This window comes from Rhinolophus ferrumequinum, chromosome 9 (genome assembly GCF_004115265.2).
Source record: "Rhinolophus ferrumequinum isolate MPI-CBG mRhiFer1 chromosome 9, mRhiFer1_v1.p, whole genome shotgun sequence".
NCBI classification, from domain to species: domain Eukaryota; kingdom Metazoa; phylum Chordata; class Mammalia; order Chiroptera; family Rhinolophidae; genus Rhinolophus; species Rhinolophus ferrumequinum.
The window spans coordinates 57410742-57433255 of NC_046292.1; the positions used below are offsets into that span (position 1 = coordinate 57410742).

The window sequence follows — 22514 nt, forward strand, 5'->3', positions numbered from 1 at the left end:
TCCCCATATAAGTCAGTGGAATTGGTTACAATGTCAAGGGAGGACAGTGGGATTTGATGCTCATGTACTATGTGCTTTTGACCCTCTTGAAGCTCAGTCTTTTCCTTTGAAGAAAGAAGATAATCATACCTCACAGGATTGTTGTTAAAATTCAGTAAGATTAGCACCTGTAGTTCTTGGCATAGCTCTTGGCTCATAGTAACCACTCAACAAAAGGAAGTGGTTATTACTGTGAGACAGGTTGAGGATAAACACTCCATAAATTTATACAGTAAAAGGGCCCTCACCTACTCTTCCCTTCTTTTGCCAGAGGCTTTGAAGGCAAAAGGGACTTCAGATTCCTTCTAGGGGCTGTTTCCAACTTGATTTATGGAGCCCTTTAGAGGCCTGGAGGTGTTAAGGCAGCCCAGAACAGCTGTTTTATTTTATGTTTGGAGTTTTCCAGGTAAAACTGTTGGAAGAAATTTTTCTACTGCTAGAAATGGCTGGAAACCACTCCAGTCAGTGACCTGTCAGCTGGAGTTCTGGGCCATTCACACTGTGAGCTAGAAATCACTTGGAACCCCACCAGTTAGTGGTGGTGCTCTCAGTACTCATCTTGGTTTTACACATTTAAACAACCAAAATTCCTTCTGTTCTGTGTACCCTCTTTGGATTCCACCCAGTTTCTCCCTCCCCAGGAGCAGTCCCACAGAGCTGCCTCAGTTCCATTTCCTGGCGAGGCTGGTGAATCCACTTGCATGTGATTTTCATGTGGCAGTGGTTTGGTGCCTCGCCTGCTTGTTTGAGACCTGCGCAGGACTTCCTTGATGGTCAAGTTGGTTGGTTTTCCTCTAAGTATAGTCAAAAAACGACATTTTATGTTTCTGTGACCCAGATGTCCCAAAAAGCCAGACTTTTACTTTCTGTTGTATTTATAGATACCAGTTGGTGTTCTACTGACCTGATTTTTCCAGTGTTCCTATACTCTTGATTCTGTTTTTGGTGCAAGCAAAGTATATTGTTTATAGAAATTTATTTGAATACACATGTTCTATAATTGATTTTCATTGTGTTATCACTTTACCCCACAACACGAGCTGTTGCTATTCCAAGTTTCCAGGTAAGGAAACTAAAGCAGACAAGTTAAATAAATTGCCTAATGCCAGCAACAAGTGAAGACAGAGCTAAGATTCCAAGGGAAGTGATACAGGTATTCTAGACCACTAGCTTTCTCTAATCTTGAGGTCATAGTCTAGCATCCTTTAGGCTGAATGTGGGTTTTAGACAACTTTTTTTTTAATGTGTGCCAAATTCTAAAATTGAGAGCTTTCATATTAAAAAGCAGATTTCTGTCTTGCCTTGAAAATTTTGGAGACTTGGTAATTCCCAGTCTGTATTCCTAAATCTGAGTCATGTTGCTGTCATTGGACAGTGGAGGTGCTCTTTAGTTCATGGCAGTCCCCCAACTCCCACCTCAGTCGGATCTCACCTTTGCATCCCTGGCACAGCCCTTACAAGGCATTGGAGTCCATACCCTACAGTGCCATTTGTCCTGCCCTTGTGTCAGCTGTGTCTGATTGTAATTGTTGTTTGTCACAAAACAAAACAAAACAAAACAAAAACACACAAAGATATGTAGACCCTACATAGGTGACGTATGGTTGTCTGACCTAGTGGGGGTCACACAATCAGCCTATATATTAAATATTTATGCAGCTTAGTTTCTCCTACTTGTCAATTTTTTTAAAAAAATTAATTTAAACAGGAGATCTAATATTTCTTCCTGCAGTCCATTTCATCATCTTGAGTCATCCTCCTGGGGTGCATATATCCTTCTTAAGGGATCGTGGATGGGAATTAAATATGCCTGACTCACAACACTTAGAGAGCATATAGGGGAATAACTGAAGTAATGGCTTCTTTAACACAAATCCAAACTCTTGTTAAAATCAGTAGTTCACCATCATTTGTTTTCTGAGGTATGTTATTCATAGTTTTGAGGTATGATGTTCTTAGTTCAAGTACTGATGCTTAGTAATAGCAGGGACTAAGCATTTTTACTTGGGTTATAGTGAAGTGGTGGTGGGGGGTGGTAATGAAGGTACTTTAAAGCCCCCCCAACCCCAAGCCAAGTAGCTTTCACTAGTGCTTGGGGAGTATTTATTTTAAATAAAGTAATGCAAGCAAGATTATCCCCATAATAATCCAGGCTTCTTGAGTGAGACATAAAGGACTCCAGGAGTTTTGCTTCTGAATGGGTTGTGGCCCATGAGCACAGACAGCCCTGGTGAATTCCATTGTGAGATAAAAGGGGGTGAGACCTGCTGGAGCAGGTATATATGAGTCCTTTAAATTTTTTTCTTTTTCTAGTGGTGATTTCCTCTAGGACCTGTAATTTAGCCTTAACTTTGCCATTTAAAAGGAGCCTAAAAGTGCAGTTTTAAGTTCTGAGTTTGAGCGACACAGGATGTATGAAAAATTCTCACCTAGATACAGATGTTTTCAAAAAGCTTAGAGACCAAAGAAATCAATCCTCAGAGGGCTGTCATCCTACTTGCATATCAAGTTGACTTGACAGACTCATAATTCAATTTGCTGTTCTTATGGGAGACAAATATGATTTGGTCGTAACAGGGAGTGGTTTAATTTTAATTACACAATTTGTTCCTAAGTATTAGCACTTCAATGCGAAATACTAAAGAAAATGTGCATGTTTCCCCCTGAAACTATTGACTTAGAAGCTTGCTTATAATTATTTAATAATTAGGTTTTGAAATTGAGAATATATTACTAGATGATTATTCATTTACCTTTTCTGTGATGTGCTATGACTACAAAAGACCATTAAAGTTAAAAGGTTGATGAGATTCTTGTAATTGCCCTATATAAAGTGAAAAGACAATTTCCAAATTTCATACAAAGAAAAAAAATCAGAGTTATCTTTGACTTTGCCATATAAATTAGGTACTGTTGCTGCATAACAAATCACCCAAAACTTAGTGGCTTGAAACAACAATATTTATAATTTCACATGCTTTCTATGGATCGGGAAATCCAGAGCTGCTCAGGTTTTGACTCAGGATCTCTAATGGTGGCTCATTGAAATGGTGGCTGGAGGTAGGCTTCTTTATTCACATGTCTGATGCTTAATTTGGAAAGACTCAAAACAGCTTTGGGCTGAAACAGCTGGAGTTCCTCGGGTATCTCTTCTTATCTTGCCACCTGGAGGTCTCAGGGTGGCTGAACTTCACAGCAGCTCAGGGGTCCAAATAGATGTAACCCAGAGAGCAAGAAGGAAGCCCCATTACCTTTTCTAACCTAGCTTCAAAAGTCATTATGTCACTTCTACCACTTTCTGTTCCTTAGAGTCACTAGAGCTGACCCATAATCAAGGAGAGGGGAATTAGAATACACTATATTTTTATAAGGGGAGTGGTAAAGAAATTTGTCAACATGTTTTAAACCACCACACCATGACACTCAATAAATAAATACTAGCCCATTCTTCACTTTGCTCTTATCTGTCCTTTCCCTTCATTTCCTTTCTTCCTAGTCTTTTCAAGCCAGGTGCTCACTCCAGTCTGTTATCTACCCTTCTTGTCCTTATTCTCTCTACATCCAGTCTGGCATGTGTCCTGATTAATCTTTTAAAAAAGACCACTGTCATGAATTCATTCCTCTGGTTGAAAGCCTTTAGTGCCAACAAATATGTTTCTCTCTATGTGGTTTGTATCAGAACCAGGGGCATGCCTTGTTAAAAAACGAGGATTGTTCAAGTCCCTTCTCAAAATTACTGAATTAGAATTTCTGGTGGGTGGAACCCAAGAATCTACACATTACCAAGTTAACAACCTTTAGCAAGGCGGATTCTTTAGCACACTAAAATGCACATTTTCATTCAGTGTTTAATAGCACACAGCAAAGGTTCTCAGCCGTAGCATGTCGCCATAGTTATTGGCAAGCAGGCTATTGCTAATAATACCAAAGTACTGAAATTACAGCAGGTCCACAATGACCCCAATAATGTCATCTTCAGAGTCTTCACACTTACTTTCTTGAGTGAATAAGAAATTCCTTAGGAGATAAAGAATTTCACATAAGATGTGTTCTCAGTATTAATGTCATAAGGTTCTTGTGTTTCTGTGGAATCACTGCCCCCATGCGACCTGATCTGACTCGGACTTGGTTTGTCTTACCACAATCCCTTGGACGTGTTTTATCCTTGCTCGCTCTGTGTTTGTGTTTCTCCTTGGTAGTCATTTTTTACTTATTAAATCTCACCTTCTCCTCGACACCTTCCCTTAGGCTCCCAAGCCTTCGAGATTTCCCTCTATTTTCAGCTTGTTTTGCAAAACATGGTACTGCCTGTAACATTTAGATGGCACTTACCATACAGTACCTTAAAATGTTAACTATTAGTTCATCAGATTTCTGGGCTAGTCAGGTTCCAACAGGAAAGGTATGGCCCATTCATACAGGCTAAACATAAGTCTTTAGTAAAGCAGCTATTGATACTGTGTACACAAGACATGAGGAAACTACAAAGGGTAGTTCAACACAATGAGGCTAGTAAAAAGTGGGGTATGTTACCATTGTTAGGCCTGCAGATGCTAGATGGGAGAGCAGTCACTTGAACTTAGAAAAGAGACAGATAAATGAAGAAGACTTCCTTACAGGAGCCTTGACCTTCAGTAGAGAGAAGGAGCCAGCCTATAATGATCCCACAGGATAAGAGCCAAGGGAATAAATACCCACATGTTCCTCTCCTCCCTTCCTCTGATCTCCTGCTGATGTTTGCCATAGGCCAACACCAACTGGAAGCCAGAGAGCCAAAGAACCCATTGATTCATTTCAAAAGAGTCAATCACCCAGGGCCCAGAGTTGGGGAAAGAATGATGGAGAATGGAGCTAGAGAGGCAAAGGGAACATAGACAGCACAATTACAAATTTATTAAAGCACAGTCTTGCATCTCCTGTTTGTCTTTCCCACAGCCGTGTAATATACTACACATAGTAGTTGTTAAATAACTATATCTTTATTCTTTGATTCCAGCATACATTGTTTTCAGTTCCCCAGAATGTTTGATAAGTATCAGTGACAAAAGACTTTCTCAATGTTAACGTTTTGTATTTTTTGTACAGTGATTCACTCAAACATAAACTACTGTATTTCCTTAATTTCCAGGCCCAATTCCCTTAATGTCTTTAATAGAAAAGGCCAGTTCCTTGAGAAAATGCAGATACAGCTATAATTTGAATCTCCTAAGTAATTACCAAAAATATAAATTCAAATTAAACTGGCTGTCATATATTTTGGAAGCCCAAAGTACTATTCTCAGATCCTACCAATTTAGCCTCACTAACTATAAACTCATTACGTTCTGCGAAAAAATAAATGTGTGCACAAGTGTGTCTCATGTTAGGAAAAAATAATGTCAGAGATGCCGAATTTCTAAAATGAATAAACAGGATAATTTTTACCCTACAAAAGGTCTCTTCCCTTTATAGAACTATTCAACTGGGATTTTCATTACTTGGGTAAAAGTGAACATACTTTAATTTTTTAAGAGATGCTTTTTAAAAATAAAGACACAGACAAGTTGAAAATAAAGGACGGAAAAAGATATACTATGCAAATACTAAACCTAAAAACCTGGAATGACTTCATTGACAGTAGATAAACTAGACTTTAGGACAAAGAATATTACCAGAGATAAAGAGGAACATTTCATAGTGATAAAAGGGTCAAGTAATCAAAAAAACATAAAAATTATAAATGTGTATATACCTAATAAAAAAGTTCCAAAATACATGAATCAAACAATTTACAGAAATAAAGGGACAAAAATCCACAAATAAACAAACTCACACTCATGGTTGGAAATATTAGCAATCCATTCTCAGTATTTGATTAAAAAAAAAAAAAACCTAGACAAAATAGGACTATGGGTCTAGAAGATGTGAGGAACAATAAATATATCTAGAGTACACCATCCAACCACGGTACTATACATACTATTTTCCAGATCAACTGTAGACTAGGCCATCACACTAGTATTAATAAATTTTAAAAGCTTGAAATCTTGTACAGTATGTTCTTTGACCACAATGGAGAAAAAAAAACATTCAACATTGGTTCATTAAAAAGAACTCAGCAAACTGGGACTAGAAGGGAATTCTTTTAATCAGGTCAGGGATATCTATGAAAGAAAAAACGTAAAACTAATATCATACTTTATTTTTGATGCTTTCCCCTAAGATTGAGAACTGCAGAGAGGTCCACTGTTACCAGTTCTATTGAACATTGTACTGGAGGTTCTAAGATAAGAAAAATAAATAAAAAGCATAAATATAGGAAAGGAAGAAGTGAAACTGTACTTGTAGGTGACATGATTGTTTACAAAGAAAATTCTAAGGACTCTACAAAATGACTGCCAAAACTAATTAATTTAACAAGGTCACAGAGTACAAGGTCAATATAAAATCAAGTGTAGTCCTATATATTAACAATAAATGTCTATATAGTATAAAAACAAGGTGAGCCATCTCTGGCTTATTGTTTAATTTAAATTCCCAAGATTCCTTATTAAAATATTGACTTAGAAGGATATCTTTTTGTAGTATTATTCGAATAGATAGTTATTGGTACTTGTTTACACATGTGGATGGGCTAGAGGGTAACATACAGTACTTAGATTTGCATCAGAAAAGTGGTAGCGACTAATTTTCTAATGTGGTGAGTAGCCCTTGATTATTGCATTTAATTTGTTGTAGTCCTCAGTTCATTTTTTCCCCCATGAGTCATGGACAAAAAATATCTTCCCATTCATGCTTTAAATAATACCTTTCATGAGTACACAGATTCATAGAAGCACGAATTTTAGAAACTACTTTATCCTGAATCTTGTAACTGGTTGTCCCTGCATCTGAGGGTTGCTGAGTCATTGCAGAGGCAAACAAAACTAGGCAAAATAATCATTTTTCCAATCAGCTGACAGCATACATACAGCTTTTAATACACGGAAATTCTTAGTATTTTTTTTTAAACTTTAAATAGAATCTTCAAATTAAAAAAGCTTGGTAGCTACTGATCTCATTTTGTAAATGAGAAAATTGAGACTGAGTAAGGTTAAGTGACTGGCTGAATTTCACAAATCTAGTTAAAGTAGAGCTAAAGTAAGTAACTCAAACTCCTGAGCTGGAAGAAACAACCCACACTCTTTTGTCCAGGGTTCTTTTCACCCTGTATTGTGTCCCTGAGAATAAAAGTGGTTGAATCTAGTCTCAAAAGACTGGGATTTATCATCCAAAAGAACCTCTCTGGAGTTAGATCCAAAAGGTAGTTCCAAAAACATTTTGAATAGTGGACAACATAGTGAAATGAATTTTTAATTTCCCAAAAGGTCTATTTGAAGGAGAAAGCACATCCAGTTTTACAAGTCCGTTATATTCTGATATAAATCACTGTTTGTCTTCAGTCATCTCCTCATAACTGTGTTCCAAGCATGTCTGAGTTTTATAAATAGTATATTGTCTGGTTTTCTCTGCTGAGTAAATGTATTTGTATGTAAGAAAATAGATTTTAATTATATATGAGGAAAATCTTCTTAAAAGTACCAATTGTTAAGCATTAAAGCAAATTATTAGCATCAACCATTCCACTTGCCTAGAAATTTTTAGAAATTCTTTAATATTACTTTTGCACACAATAAACACTCACTATTTACTGAATGAATGAGTAAATGAATTAGTGAATAATAAAATGGTTAACGGTTTAAACCCTCTGGTGGGCCTTTCCATATCCATGGTTCTTTGATTTCTATTAAAATTTAATAATGAACCTTCTGAAAGTTTACTCAAGTGTGTTTTATTTGAACTACCAAATATTCTAATGAATATTATTCTTTAGGCAGTGTGTATGTATGTATGTGTATACATACATATATATAGATGGAAAGGAGAAAAGAAAGAAAAGAATAATACACCCACACAAGAAATATTTGGAAAGGGTTTTCGGCTCTGATTTGTTTCTGCCCAAATCACTCATACATTTCAAAGAACTAAATTAATAATCTAAAAATATCCTGTTAGAGTGATTATACTTCAGTGCTCTGGCTCCCTGATAGAACAGAAAGGCCAAGGTGAAGGCAGCCGCTGCTGAGGCCAAAAGAGACTCGAAAGTCTGGTTTCAAATCAATGGCATCAGCACAATTTGAAAAGATTCTTACAATAGCTGTTATCTTCTAGAGCCTTGGGAAATTACCCATTTACTAGTGAGAAAATCAGCTAAAACTTCGTTCACTGAAAATGCAGAGTATAACAGTAAAAGTGGACATCAACAATTTTGGTATTAATTTTAAAATTAATTGGTTTTAATTTTAAAACCAATTGGTTTTAATTTAAAAAAAATTAAAAATTAAAAAAAAAAACTAAAAAAAAACTAAAAAAAAAACCCAACCTATTCTGTCCACCACTACTTAGCATTGAAATCCAGTTGTGTGTGTGTGTGTGTGTGTGTGTGTGTGTGTGTGTGTGTTCATGATGCCTATAGAATGAGACTGAAACAGAGCCGCCTCACTAGTGTGCATAAACCAGCAGTAGCAAAAAGATTTCATCTTGTAGCAAAAAGATTTCATCATATTCAAATGATAATCGATTCCTGGCCTGCTATGTTGAGAAGGATTTTGAAGCTAAATCTAGAGCGTTGTGATCATTAGCAATGATGATCCTCTGCCCATCCCAGATAGAGATGGGCCATATCTGTGCTGTACAGACTGGAGATCATAACACTTTGAATTCCCATCCCAGATGTTCTAGAACCCTGAATCTTCCAAGCCATTTGTTAGATCTTTATAGGAAAAAGAATAAAAACTTTACCCTTCTCCTAGAAGTGGGATTGTATTTGAAGGAGCATGAGGTTGGATAGGGGTACCCACAGAGACTATTCCTGATTGTCAGAAAGAATCCTGATTTCACATAGTCTACTGGTCGCTTCATTGGATAGTCTTTCAGCTTAGTTTGCTACCCTGGATGTGATGACAGCTATCAGACCATCATCTTCTAAAATAAACCCTGAGTCCATTATATTGTTATGCCAAAGCAATTCAGAGCTGGAGGCCAGATTATGAGCTATTGTTCTGATACAAAATATTTCTGGTACTTGGTAGTACTCAGCAAAATCCAACTAAGTGAACGAGTGAGTGAGTGATAGAATGATTTGATTGTATTAGCAGACTTTCTCATAGGTCTATTTTTGCCTACCAAACATAAACTGAATATAACTTCTTTGTTCCTTTCTCTCCCTACACAATTTCCCCAGAAAAAGCAGAGCCCTGGAAAGTTTAGGGGAAAGAAGCCATTCCATATAGTCATGTGGTATTCACATGGGTCACAAGTTTCCAGAACTCCAGGTCCTCTTATGTGCCTTTATTGTACCCTGTCCTGGCTTCCATTTGGAACTGTATCCCAATAGAGTGGAATTTCCATGTAACTTCACTGTGTTGAAACAACACTGTATGTGTTTGCTTCCATATTGGATTGGGAGGTCCTTGTGGGCAGGGACCATGTCTTACCCATTTTGCATCTCTTTCATCTAGTATGGTAGTTGGTCAATAGTAGATGCTCAATGTTTTTGGAACTGAAATGGACCCTTATGGATACATTTCCAAATGATGCTAGAACTCTACTTATCAGAAGATTTTTTTTGTAATATATTTTATTTTGTCAGTTACAGTTGACATACAATATATTAGTTTCAGGTATACGATATAGTGATTAGACATTTATATAACTTATGAAGTGATCACCCAATAATCAGGAGATTTTTTTAAAAAAAAGAAAAAGAAATGAATGAAAGAATAGTGACCTAGTTTAACTACTTATAGGCACATATTAAAATTTTAATTGTGAATTGAATGAATATAAGAATGAAGTGCTCTTCCTTAGGATATTCAAGAAAATCTTGAGAACAAGATGTCCTAAATACATGTTTCAAATTCTGGCTGGAATTTGTTTGGGTCTTAATGCCTCAAATGTTGTCTGAGGATATGAGTTTAAATTATTTTTCTTCATTATCAATATTAGTGAGAATAGTTATTCTAAGCTAAGCTAAGCAGAGAGATATAGTAATGTCTGAGGAATAGAATGGAATATTATTACTCCTTTTCCAGCCAGTAATAACTTAATAGTCTTTTCTGAATTTCCGTGGAGACGGTTTATGTATTTGAGTGAATAATAAACACTTAACACAGATAAGTATGAAATAGAACTCTATGAGGCATGCATCTTCTTTTGAAGTGTTAACTTCTTTCAGCCATATAAATTCAGAAAGCTTATACCTCTGAGAAAGATAACAATTTTTCTTTGCAATGACACCAGTGTCTTTAAAAAGTATTTCCAACTAAACTTCAAAAGAAAATCTTTAATAATGGCATTTTGTGGGGAATTTTCAGCCTATTTTCCACTCAGTATGTCTGGACATGGAGTATTAAAGGAACTATTAAATGATTTTTTTAATCTATTTTATATTCCTATATCAGTTAGCATTTAATATACTCTTGAATTTTATTTTCCTCCAAGAAATGCTTTTAAAAGATGTGAAAATTCGACACTTGCTTTAAGAATTTCAAAACCACTTTTCTAATGCTTCCTTTGAATGGATGCAATATGTCTCAAAGCATAAAATTCACTTGTCTAAAACGGGTAGATCAGAGAGAAACTTCACTGTTCTTGCTTTTTAAAATGAATATATTTTATATGATAAAATTAAAATATATACAACTATTTACTAGCTTCATTAATTTTTGAAAACTGATTGCTGTACAGATCAAATACGGATCTGGAGCACATGATCTTTAAGAATCCTTCCTTATGTTCTTTGCTTCCTTCCATGAATTTATAACATAGTACACAATACAAGGTCTGACAATTAAGTTTGCCAACTTGTTGCAACAATATTGCTAACCTCTTTTGATTGATGTCAGAAGCATTATTCATTATGAATTTGTACCAACTGGACAAACAGTTCTCCAAGTTTACTATTTGGAAGTGCTGAAAAGGCTGCATGAAAAAGTTAAACGACCTGAGCTTTTCACTGACAATTCATGGCTCTTGCACGAGCTCACACAGCATTGTCTGTGAGGGAGTTTTTAGCCAGTAAACAAATAACTGTATTGGAACACCCTCTCTACTCACCTGATCTGGCCCCCAATGACTTCTTTCTTTACCCGAAGATAAAGGAAATATTGAAAGGAAGACATTTTTATGACATTCAGGACATCAAGGGTAATGTGATGACAGCTCTGATTACCATTCCAGAAAGAGTTTCAAAATTGCTTTGAAGGATGGACTAGGCGCTGGCGTTGGTGCATAGCTTCCCAAGGGGAGTACTTTGAAGGTGACCGTAGTGATACTCAGCAATGAGGTATGTAGCACTTTTTCTAGGATGAGTTTGTGAACTTCATTGTCAGACCTCATATGTGTCAGGTTTGTGTCCACACACCAACAACAGGATGTCATGGATAATTACTCCTATTGTCAATACTATGGATTTAAAAGTTAAATGTTTGTAAAGAGGCAAGGTACAGAGAGGGGCTGGTTTAGAAGTTAGCTAAATGGTGAGCATATGTTGAGATCATACCTTCAAGGTCTGTCCCAATGGTGATTTTCTTGTCTGGGTCTAAAAACATCATCCAACGTCATCACCCAATCCTTTGATGGCTTCTTAATAGATACTCTTTTCTGTGGTCTAATCAGTCATTCATCTCATGCACTAGTAATGAAGAGTTCATAAACTGACCACTACGAGCCAGGCAGGCATGGCTTATCCCTCAGGTGTAGAAACAGTTGATGTATTGTTGGACTCGCCAATTTGCCTTCATTCCTGTCTCCTCTCCAATCTCAGAAAGTCCTTTGGTTTTATTGCAGGGCTGTTAACCTAATGCTGGCACTAATGGTTCCCCCAATTTCCTAAATGACCATTAAAATCAAGCACATCTATAAAGACAATTAAGAAAACAGATCATGTTTTGCATTATATTTTATTTGACCTCTGTTCATAAAGGGACTCATCATTGTAGAGAGGTCAGGCTCATTAGCTCTTCCAGATGATCCTCTTGCCTCCAGTTTCTCCCCATCTAGCCTGCCCTCTGCATTACCACTGATATTCATTCCAAGGCACAAAATGAAACGTAACACTCCCGTGTTTATAAGGTAAAACCCCAACTGCTTAGTGTGGAAGGTGATGCCAACCCATCTAGTCTCAGTCTGCCTTTCCAGAACTTCAACTTCTGGCTCATAATAGGATCTTAGTAAACATTAGAAGAAAGACTAAGTGAATGAAGTAATTGCCTGTATAATCAAATTAGTGGTGGGGAAAAGACACCTTGGAAAAAATAGAATTGTAACTATACATTCTTTTCCATATTGTCGACCTGATATATATTAAACAAAACTTTAATCTTTTCCTCTTCATTAAATGTTCGTGTCTTCACAGCTTAATGTACCCCAGCTACTTTTATTGAAATGAAGATTTGCACCATAAATAGCAAACCACAGAAGTGTACGTTTCATAATCTGATAGTTTTTTGAAACCATTAATGATACACTCTGTTCAGCAGATATGATTAATTTGGCTTGTGACAAATTGTGAAAGACAAAATAACCTAGGTAACTACTTAACTAAAGTAAAAGAAACAGTGTGCATTTTGAACTACAGGAGATCAACACAGGATCATGGAAATTGATAGAATATACCTTTTGAACAAGAAATTCCCAAACTATAAAAATAAGATTTCACATGTTAGTTGTTTCCCTGTTAGTTTCTTTCATTTTTGTACTTAATCATATTGCTGTACTTCAGGGTTTTGTTGTCATTATTTTACTATTAAAATAAAGCTCCTGTTCAATAAGCTCCTGTTTTGAGCACTGATTTCTATATATATATAGGATTTCTTATAATATAACGCAGAGGTTAAAACACAGCTTCCTGAGGCCCATCTCCGGAGATTCTGATTCAGCAGAACAGAGTGGAGCTTATGAATTTGTACATCTAACAAGCTTCCAGGATGTGCCCACATTAGGACCCCTAATGCAAGGAACACTCTTTCAGTAACATAGCTGTAGTCTCCTTCACGTTGTTATCAGAATTTGCCTTTAGCAAAAGAGATTTCATTTAATTCGTGTATTTCATGTAATTGTAATAATAATAGAGAGGGGGGTGGTATTTGTCTTGGAGAAGAGAAGACTTATGGAGAATATGGTTAACTGACATCAGGTAGTATAAGAATTGCCATATGGAAGTGGCCTCTTCTTTATTCCCATGTTTTCTTAGACATTGTGCTAATGATATTGTATTATAATTATTTCTTCACTCAACTACCAGACTATGAGCTCCATAAGGTCAGGGAAAGTGTCTTCTTCTGCTTTCTAATCAGGGCCTCATCCCCAGTACCTACCGATCACTGGAAACATGGGAGGTGAAAATTTTGAGGAAGAACAAATCCTATCCTCAGTCTGTCAGTCCTCCATCATGATCGTTAAATCAATGCATACAGGGACGACAACAACAAAAAGTCTTTTACTGTGAGACTTTGTCTCAAGACTACTCCCTGAACCACGTGGAGAATTCCTGCTATCCAGGCTACCGGAAGACTAGAGCCCAGGATCAAGCAGGCCAGAAGACCTCCTCCAACCCTAATCTCACCCCCAACTCTCAGATTGTAACCACTGTTGTCACAGAAACGTCAATCCAGAGAATGCCCATGAAGGAGAAGACAGGGAGGAGAGCCAGAAAACCATAAGTTGTGCCGGTTCTTAGAGCTGCTCAGTGCAGGCCTTCTGACAATTCAGTCCAGCAGATCTCACCAGCTGCACAGAAAGCAGCACGTTCAAAAAGAAAGATGAGAATCAGAGAGAAAGAGAAATGGATGTCACTTCTCCAGACCCTTGGAAATGAAAGAGGATCCTAGGTGAGAGGAAACACACCCCTCGCTAGTATTGTAGCGCTGCGAAAAGTCTTGCTCTGACCAACTTTAGCCACACTTTTTCTCCTCAAAGTGAAGAGGGCGAGATGAGGAACAATGGAAGAGGAGTCCTGAACTTGCTTTCCTTAGCGATTAAAATTCTCCTACTTTTTATCCTTTTCAATAAACCCAAGGGTCTTAAAGCTCAGGTCGTGGAGTTTATAACCAAGCAGGCACAGGGATTGCAGAGCCCATACATATGAACTGGGAAAAGAGAGTAGACCCCCCCCCCAAAAAAAAGATAACAGAACTTCATTTTTGCCAGGGTCCCAATTCATCTGCTCCAGTGTCTAGAATCTTCCACTGGTAAACATTAAACTTTATTTGGAAAATCCCCCATCAAGACATTAATTGCTTGACCCATCCTGGGGAGAAAAAAATATCTACCTGATTAGATTATGTCCTCTCTAGAAGGCTGATGTCTAAAAGATTCTCATCTTGTAAATTGCATACTTTACATAAAATTTGGATGTTGCATTTCTCTTAGGCCACATGCCTGCTCTTCTTTATGAATTTGTGTTCTCTTGGAGGACCACTCTTCCCTTCCCTTCTTTCTTTAGTTAATCCTTCATCATCTTCAGATCTCAGCTCAATTGTCAGATCTTCATAGGAGCCTTCCATGAACTCCGTGATAAGGTTGGTCTCCCTATCATACGTTCTCATAGTAACATCTACTCCATTTTTATCTTGTGGCACTTACCACAGTTACAATTTTATTTTTACTTGTGAAATTCTTTGATTAAAGCTTGTCTCTGCCAATTAGGCATAAGCTCTGTTGGAGCAAGAACATACCTGATGTAGGCTCATTCCTAGTCCTGGGAGCATAGAATCGAATCTAGCACAGACTAGGTACGAGTGTGCTGTTTGAGGAGTTATCACAAACTTGCTCCCGTTGCTGTATATTCTTGTTAACATTTGGCATTATTAGTATTTATTTTTGCCCATAATTAAAACTTTATTGAAAAACTGACACCAAAATAGGAGAGATCACTGTTGTGTACTTACAAAATTAAATGAAATTACATTATCTTGGCAGATTAACTAGAATTAGTGAATGGATAAGGCTTCCTGTGCTATAAGAAATTCAGGAAGTTGTATGGATCATTAGTGTGGCCTCCTTCTAAATGAACACCCTTCTGTGAGTCTGGTCTTTCCTCCTGTCAGTTGGCACAACACTGTTGAACAACCTGGACATTTTACATCCATAAAATAAGAAAGAATTTAGACTTTGAATTAGCTGTTTCTTTTTATGCTTTTTTCTTTTCTTCTTCCGAGGATGGATGTAGTAAACCTCTAGCCAAAGGTATGTTGATCTTTTCACAAGCCCAGCCTGAGCAGATCTCTGGTATTTTTAATTTTAGTCATTCTGGTGGCTATGTAGGTCCAATTTGCGTTTCCTGGATTATTAATGAGTGGGCACCTTTTCAATCCATTTGTCATTTGGATATCCTCTTTTATGAAAATGCTGGTTCAAGTCTCTTGCCCATTTTTCTATTATGCTTTCTGTTTGTTTGTTTTTAACGATGTTTAGGAATTCTTTCTGTATTTTCAAAACAAGCCCAGTATTGGTTATATGGGTTGCAAATCTCTCCTCCCACTGTGTAGCTGGCATTTTCATTCTCTTAATAGTGTATTTTAACACATAATTTTTTAAAAAATTAAAGCCAAACTTTAAATTTACCAAACTTTTCATTGTGGGTAGGGTCCTATTTAAGAAATTCTGTCTACCCAAAGGTCTAGAAGCTATTGTCTTGTATGTTATATTCTAAAATCTTTATCATTTTACTTTTCACATGTAGATCTGAAAATCCTTTTGGAATGACTTTGCATATCATATAATACAATATGTCGGGAGTCAACAGTCACTGTTTTCCATATGAAAATCAAATTGTTCCAGTACCATGTACTGAAAAGTCTGCTTTTCCCACTGCATTGCAGAGCCACCTTTGTTGTAAACCATATGCTCATATATTTGGGCAGTAGATCTGTTTCTGGGTTCTCTCTCTGTTACAAATGGTTTCTAGTCTTCCTTAGAACCTATACCACACAGTCTAATTACTGTAGATTTGTAATAAGTCCCATCATCTGACAGTAAGTTTTATCAGTTTATTCTTTTCCTCAAAATTATCTTGAAGATTGCCTTGGCTACTCTTGGTCCTCTGCATTTCCAAATAAATTTCAGTGTCAACTTTTCAATTCACACACACACACGCGCACAGAGAGAGAGAGAGAGAAAGAAAGAGAGAGAGAGAGAGAGACTGCTGGAATTTAGGGATTATGAGGAATTTAGAGATCAATTTAGGAAAAATTGACATATTTCATGATATTAAGTGTTCCATTCATGAATATGGCATATGCCTCATTTATTTAAATCTTTAATTTATGTCAAGGTCTGTGTGGTATTTTTATACCATTTTTCATTAGATAGTCCCCTAGGTAATTAAGTGATTTGTTTTTCATTTGGTTATTTAAGTAGCATTTTTGTTTCATTTTAAAATTGTTTATTGCTAGCTTATAGAAATAAAATTGATTTTGGTACACTGCCCTTGTAAGCAGAGAGTATGTTTAATTTGCACATTTATTCTAATGGTTTTTAAATTCTTTTGGATATGTTATGAGTAAAATCATATTGTCTAAAATGACTTCGTAGTTCTTTATTTCCAACCGTATGTTTTAGTTCTTTTTTATCTCTTATTGTACTATCTAAAAATCTTCATGACATTGTTAACCAGAAGTAGTGACACTAGGCATCTTTATCTCATCTCAGAGGGAAAGTTTCAGCATTTCCCAATTAAGTATGATGCTTGCTATAAATTTTATGTATTTGTTCTTTATCAGATTACAGATGTTTTCTTGAATTTCTAGTTTGATAAGAGTATTTATCAAGAATGAATATTGTTTTACCAAATGCTTTTTCCATATTTATTTAATTATTAAGATGGTTATATGATTTTTCCCTAGTATTCTGTTAGTTTGGTAAATTACAGTGCTGGATTTTGAAAGGTAATCCAATTTTTCATTCATGAAATAAGCCCAAATTGGTCATGACATACATAATCCTTTTTATATGTTGATGAGTTCATTTACTAATATTTTACTTAGAATTTTACATTTATGTTCGTGAGTGCGATTGGCCTATAATTTTTCTTTTTTCTAATGTCCTTGATAAGCTTTGGACACAAGATAATGCTGGCATCCTACAACGAATTGGGAAGCATTCCCTCCTTTTATATTTAATGTAAGGGTTTCTGTTAGATTGGCATCTGGTGAAGCCAGCAGGGTCTGGAGTTTTCTTTGTGTGAGAGTTTTGAATTATGGATTTAATATCTTTCATAAATATAGAAGCATTCTGATTCTCTGTTTAATTCTTTTGTCAATATTGGAGAGTTGTGTTTTTCTAGAAATTTGTGCATTTCATAGAAGCTTTCCAACTTGTTTTCATGAAGTTATTCTTAATATCCTCTTTTATCATCTCAATCGCTGTTCCTTTTTAATCTCAGTATTTATTTGTGCCTTTTCTCTTTTTCTTGATTAGTTTTACCAGGGAGAATCAATTTTGTGAGTCTTTTTAAAAAACCCACCCCTTAGCTATAGTATCTTTATTTTATATTTTATCAATTTCTGCTCTTTATCTTTCCATCCTTCCACTTTTTTAGTAGACCTAAAAAGATCTAATTTTTCTTTTTTTTACCATTTTGAGTTGGCTGCTTGGATCAGTAATAAAGGCCCAGAGTCCCAGTGTCGTGTCGCAGTGACTACCTCGCCCCTGCACCTTGGCTTTGGCTTGCCCTCCTCCTCTGCATTCACCCCAGTCTCCCACTCTTGCTTTCCTGTCTATGGCTGTTTTCATGCTACTAGACCACATGGCCTGCAAAGCCTAAAATCTTTGCTATCTGGCGCTTGATAGAAGAAGTTTGCTGACTACCATGCTAGGTAGGGCCTATGCCATGCATCGCTAATTTATGAACGACTCATAGAAATCAACACTTTTACCACTTCCTGAACAAGACCTTAGAACAACTGAACTTAATTTACCTGCCTCATAACTAATCTTTATTATTAAATACCACAAAATACTTGCAGTACTCTTTTTACATGATCAATATTTATTTAGATTTACCCACATATTTATCATTTCATTGCCCTTCATTCATTCCCCTGGGTCAACTTGCTATCTTGGATCGTTTTTCTTCTACCTAAAGAATATTCTTGGATATTTATATTAGTGTAGAATTCTTACTCACAAATTCTCTCAGTTTTCGTTTGTTTGAAAATGTCTGTATTTACTTTTCATTTTGAAAGATTTTTCCTGGATCTAGAAACCTAGGTTGGTAGTTATTTTGTATCAGCACTTCAAAGATATTGTTTCATTGTTTTCTGGTTGTCGTTATTTCTTTTGAAAATGTAGCTATCTGTCTTATTGTTCCTCTGAAAGTAATCTTTCATTTCCTTTTTTCTTTTTTTAAAGAATTTGTCTGTTTAGACTTTCAACAGTTTTACAATGATGGGCTTAGATCTGAGGTTTCTGTTTGTTCTTGGTTTTTATATTCCTTCTTGAATCTGGGACTTGACATTGTTTGTGAGTTTGGAAAATTCTTAGCTATTATATTTTCAAACAATGCTTCTTCATTTTTCACTCTTCTTCTGTGACTTTCCAACCATTGTCTCATATGTCTCTTTTGTTCTTTTCTGTACTTTTCCCTGCCCCTTCCTCTCCTTTACTTCATTCTGGATATTTTCTTCTGACCTTTTAGTTCACTAATTCTCTTTTCAGAATCAGGAGGTAACATGCCAAGGGACAACTGCTGTTAAACACATTTAATCACCATAGTATAGTGAAGATTTGGGATGATTCTAAATGGGATTTAGTTCTATGAGGGCTGGTTCACATATACTCCAATGGTATAGCTCTTTAGAATTCAAACCAAAAGCCTAGGGGACAGCAATAGTATTTTCTAGATTTCCTCCTTGGTGGACTCCGTATTACAGTGTTTGTCCCTCAGTCCCATAGTCTGTTAAAAGCTCTGCCCAGAAATTATCTCCATTTTAAATGATAATGAAGTCGAGTTATCTATTCTTTTTTCTTTTTATGATCTAGCCTCTGTGATAGTGATGTATGTTCAATAAGTATTTGAGGGGTGAAAGAAATAATTTATTTTACATTTTCCCTTTAGGCAGAATAAGGAAGCAAATTTTAGCCCAGCATTAGAACAAAATTCCCAATTATTAGACTCATCCAGTAATAAAAGGTGCTGCCTTTTAAGGAACAAGTACCCATCACAACAAATGTTCACAAGAACATTCAAGTTTAAAGGTTCAAACTTAAAAATCACTTGTCAAGAGATTGTGGAGAAGATTACAGGTTTGGCATTCATTTAGGTTATATAACCTCCAACTTTTTTTTCCGTCTCTTAGTTTCTGTGATTCCAGTTTTTTGTTCCCGCTGTGATCTCTCTTCTTCCCCACCCCCATCTCTCTTTAGAACTTTGCTTCCTGGTTTCTGACAGTGTGATCTGAATTATGGAGTATAGGCCTTCTAACACATCTTCATAAAGAGTAGGGCAGTCAAAAGTGCTGACAGTTAAGAACGCGGAGTATTAAAATAAGCTCACTTTGCATTCTGACACAGCGAATCAACACAACGTTGCTTACCAAAGGCAATCACAAGTTCTTTTTCACAGAGTAAACACTCAGCTAGGGACTTTATGAAAATGGATAGAAGAATATTGATTTGTCTATACAGTGAAAAGGGAAAAAAGGTTGGTTTAGCTGATTCGCTGGGAGGAACAATAACAGCAGTTGGGAAGTTTACTTCCATGAGGACGAAAGCAATATCTCAGCTTTTATTCTTATTTATTTATGTATTTTCTCAATTATTCAATCAGCAAACATATTTTGAGAACATAAGCTGAGAAAAGGTGTGCCAAGGATTCACTTTGTTTGTTGAGACTTTTCAACATTTCACAAGTGAATTTCATGAAAACTTTCTAGGGGCTTCACACCTTTTGGAACTGAATAATGTCTGCTTCTATTTTACAGTTTGGGGAAAGAGCAGACAATTTAAATATTTGTCCTTTAAAATGGAGCTCTGTCGGGAGAACTTAAGGCCCTGTGGTGGTTATTAGGATGGGCATGCTTGTGGCAGCTGTCACTCTGTTGATCAATCAGCTGGCTGTCCCTAGCTGCCAACGTGGTCTGGTCTCTTCTACATTTTTAATATTTTTATTCCTAGTTATCTATTGTTTAATTTATACCAAGGAAAGACAGCAAGTTAGTCACAATTAGCAAACTGAGCAACTTTGCAGATACCCTTCTAAAGTCATCTTTATCAGACCTAAAGGTGCATTCGTTGATCAAAAATCTTAGATATTCCACTCAAGCTTTCTGTAAACCTAAAACTGCTTTTTTAAAAGGTCGATTGATTTAAAAAGATGAATAAACAAATCCAATTTTATTCAAAGTGTAAACAAAAAAATCTCATATGTCTTTCAAGCTGTCTCTAGTATTTCAAAAGCCAATAGTAAAAGACAAAATATAGTCATGATTACATATATAAGTGTATCATTGTGTTATGTAGAAAGAAACACTTACATTGAGGTCTGAAACGAAATATAAAATATATTAACCTGAACCATTTAATTTTTTAAAATGCAAACTACAAGAATTTCCAAATGCGTTTTTATCTGCATTCAGTACAGAGTTAGGAGTTCAGGGGTTTTCCATCTTTTAATGTACATTATGACCAAACCAAGCACAATATAATGTCATTTTAATTTATTTGTCTCCTCCCTTATATAATTTATTTAAAGTCAGTTGAAAAGGATATATTTGTTATATTGGGTAAGGCTAAATGCTACCAAAGATTTTAGTAAGTGTGAATTTTATAATATAATATTTGAAAAAAGTCTTAACTTCGGATAATATCTATATCATATATCACACACAAATTACAAAGTGATTTTCTAAACTGTTGAGATTTCTCAAAAGTTATTTAGAACATTTTTTTTAAATTGGGAATTACTAAGCTACGGAGATGGGGAGTTTTTCCCCTATTTTACACTTGAGAAAACTGAGGTTCAGAGAAATTGAATCATTTGCCCAAGGACAAACAACTAACAGATGGCAGATTCTAGATTCAAATTCACAACAATCTGATCCTAAAATTCATGCTCTTACGTACTTATGCTATGTAGTAAGTAGTATGTGCCTGTGACACACGCAGTGGAAAAGGGGCAAAAGAAGTCTGAATGGCAAAATCCATAGGCAATGGTAATAGAGACTGAAGTTGTGATAAGTAAGGGCTAGAAATGATACTAAGGCTTCTAGCTCAGAGATTTAGGAACGTAGTGTTGCTGCCATAAAAATAAATAAACAATATGGGAATTTCATTTAGGTAAAAATGGGCTCGGATTTATTTTGGCCTTGCTGACTCACAAATAAAACATTAAGACTTACAGGTAGGTAGAGCTGTCATTATAGGCATTTGGCAATATAGGATTTAAGCGCTGTTGAAAGTCAGTGCTGAAAATGTAGATTTGGAATCCATCAACAAAGGGTAGTGGTTGAAACCAGAAGAGTGGAAGGGCACTGAGAGAATGAGAAGAGAATGAGAGTGAGGAGGGGGGGAAAAAAAACATTACCTAAGCCTCGGGGGACAGCCCCCCTTGTAGGTTTGAGGAGAAAAAAATGGAGACAAACAAAAAATAAAATAAAATAACATAAAATAAAATTAAAAAGTTAAAGGAGAACTAGGGCAACATAGACTCTTGAAAATCAAGTGATAATAAATGTAGCTAAAATTTATTGAGCACATGGATCAAGCTTGTGCCGTGTATTTTACATACATTATCTTATTTAATTTTCATAATAACTCAGGGAGGTAGGTTTGTGTATCACTATTAACAGGGGGAGGACAGGGAGGTTTAGCAAAGTTATATTATGTGCCCATTGTTCAGCTGGTATGTCCAAGAGCAAAAACTGGAATCCGTATTTCCAGTCTCCAGAGTCCATTTTCTAACCAGTGCTATTCAGAGGGCACAAGGCAAACTGCTGTGATGTGAGAAGAAATTATAAAAATTAAGATTATTATAACTCATGCTTTTTAAAATGTATTTTTGTACATACTTAGCCCTCTGTATTCACATGTCCCACATCTACGGATTCAACCAACCACAGATGAAAAGTATTCTTTTTTAAATGTTACATTATTGTCGATGTGTATTCTGTAGTTAGAGCTACGCTGGTTGCATCTGTATTGAACATGTCTGTACATGAACTATTTTCCTTGTTCTTATTCCTTAAACAATCCAGTATGTCAACTATTTATATGGTATTTATACTGTATTAGGTATTACAAGTAATCTAGGAGTGATTTAAAGTGTAGGGGAGGATGTGCTTAGGTTACATGCAAATACAACACTATTTTGTATGAGAACTTGAGCACCCGTGGATTTTGGTATTGTGGGTGTCCGGGAACCAATCCCCTGCAGGATTGGGATGACTGTATTTTGA

General features: G+C 36.0%; 1 protein-coding gene and 1 pseudogene across 2 annotated transcripts in view; one reads left to right on the forward strand and one right to left on the reverse strand.

Annotated features, from left to right (window-relative positions):
* The window catches only part of AK5 (adenylate kinase 5), a 205153-nt gene that overhangs the window by 21024 nt on the left and 161615 nt on the right, over positions 1–22514 (forward strand). The window lies entirely within an intron of this gene.
* Positions 15108–17868, reverse strand: LOC117026707 (40S ribosomal protein S27-like; annotated as a pseudogene).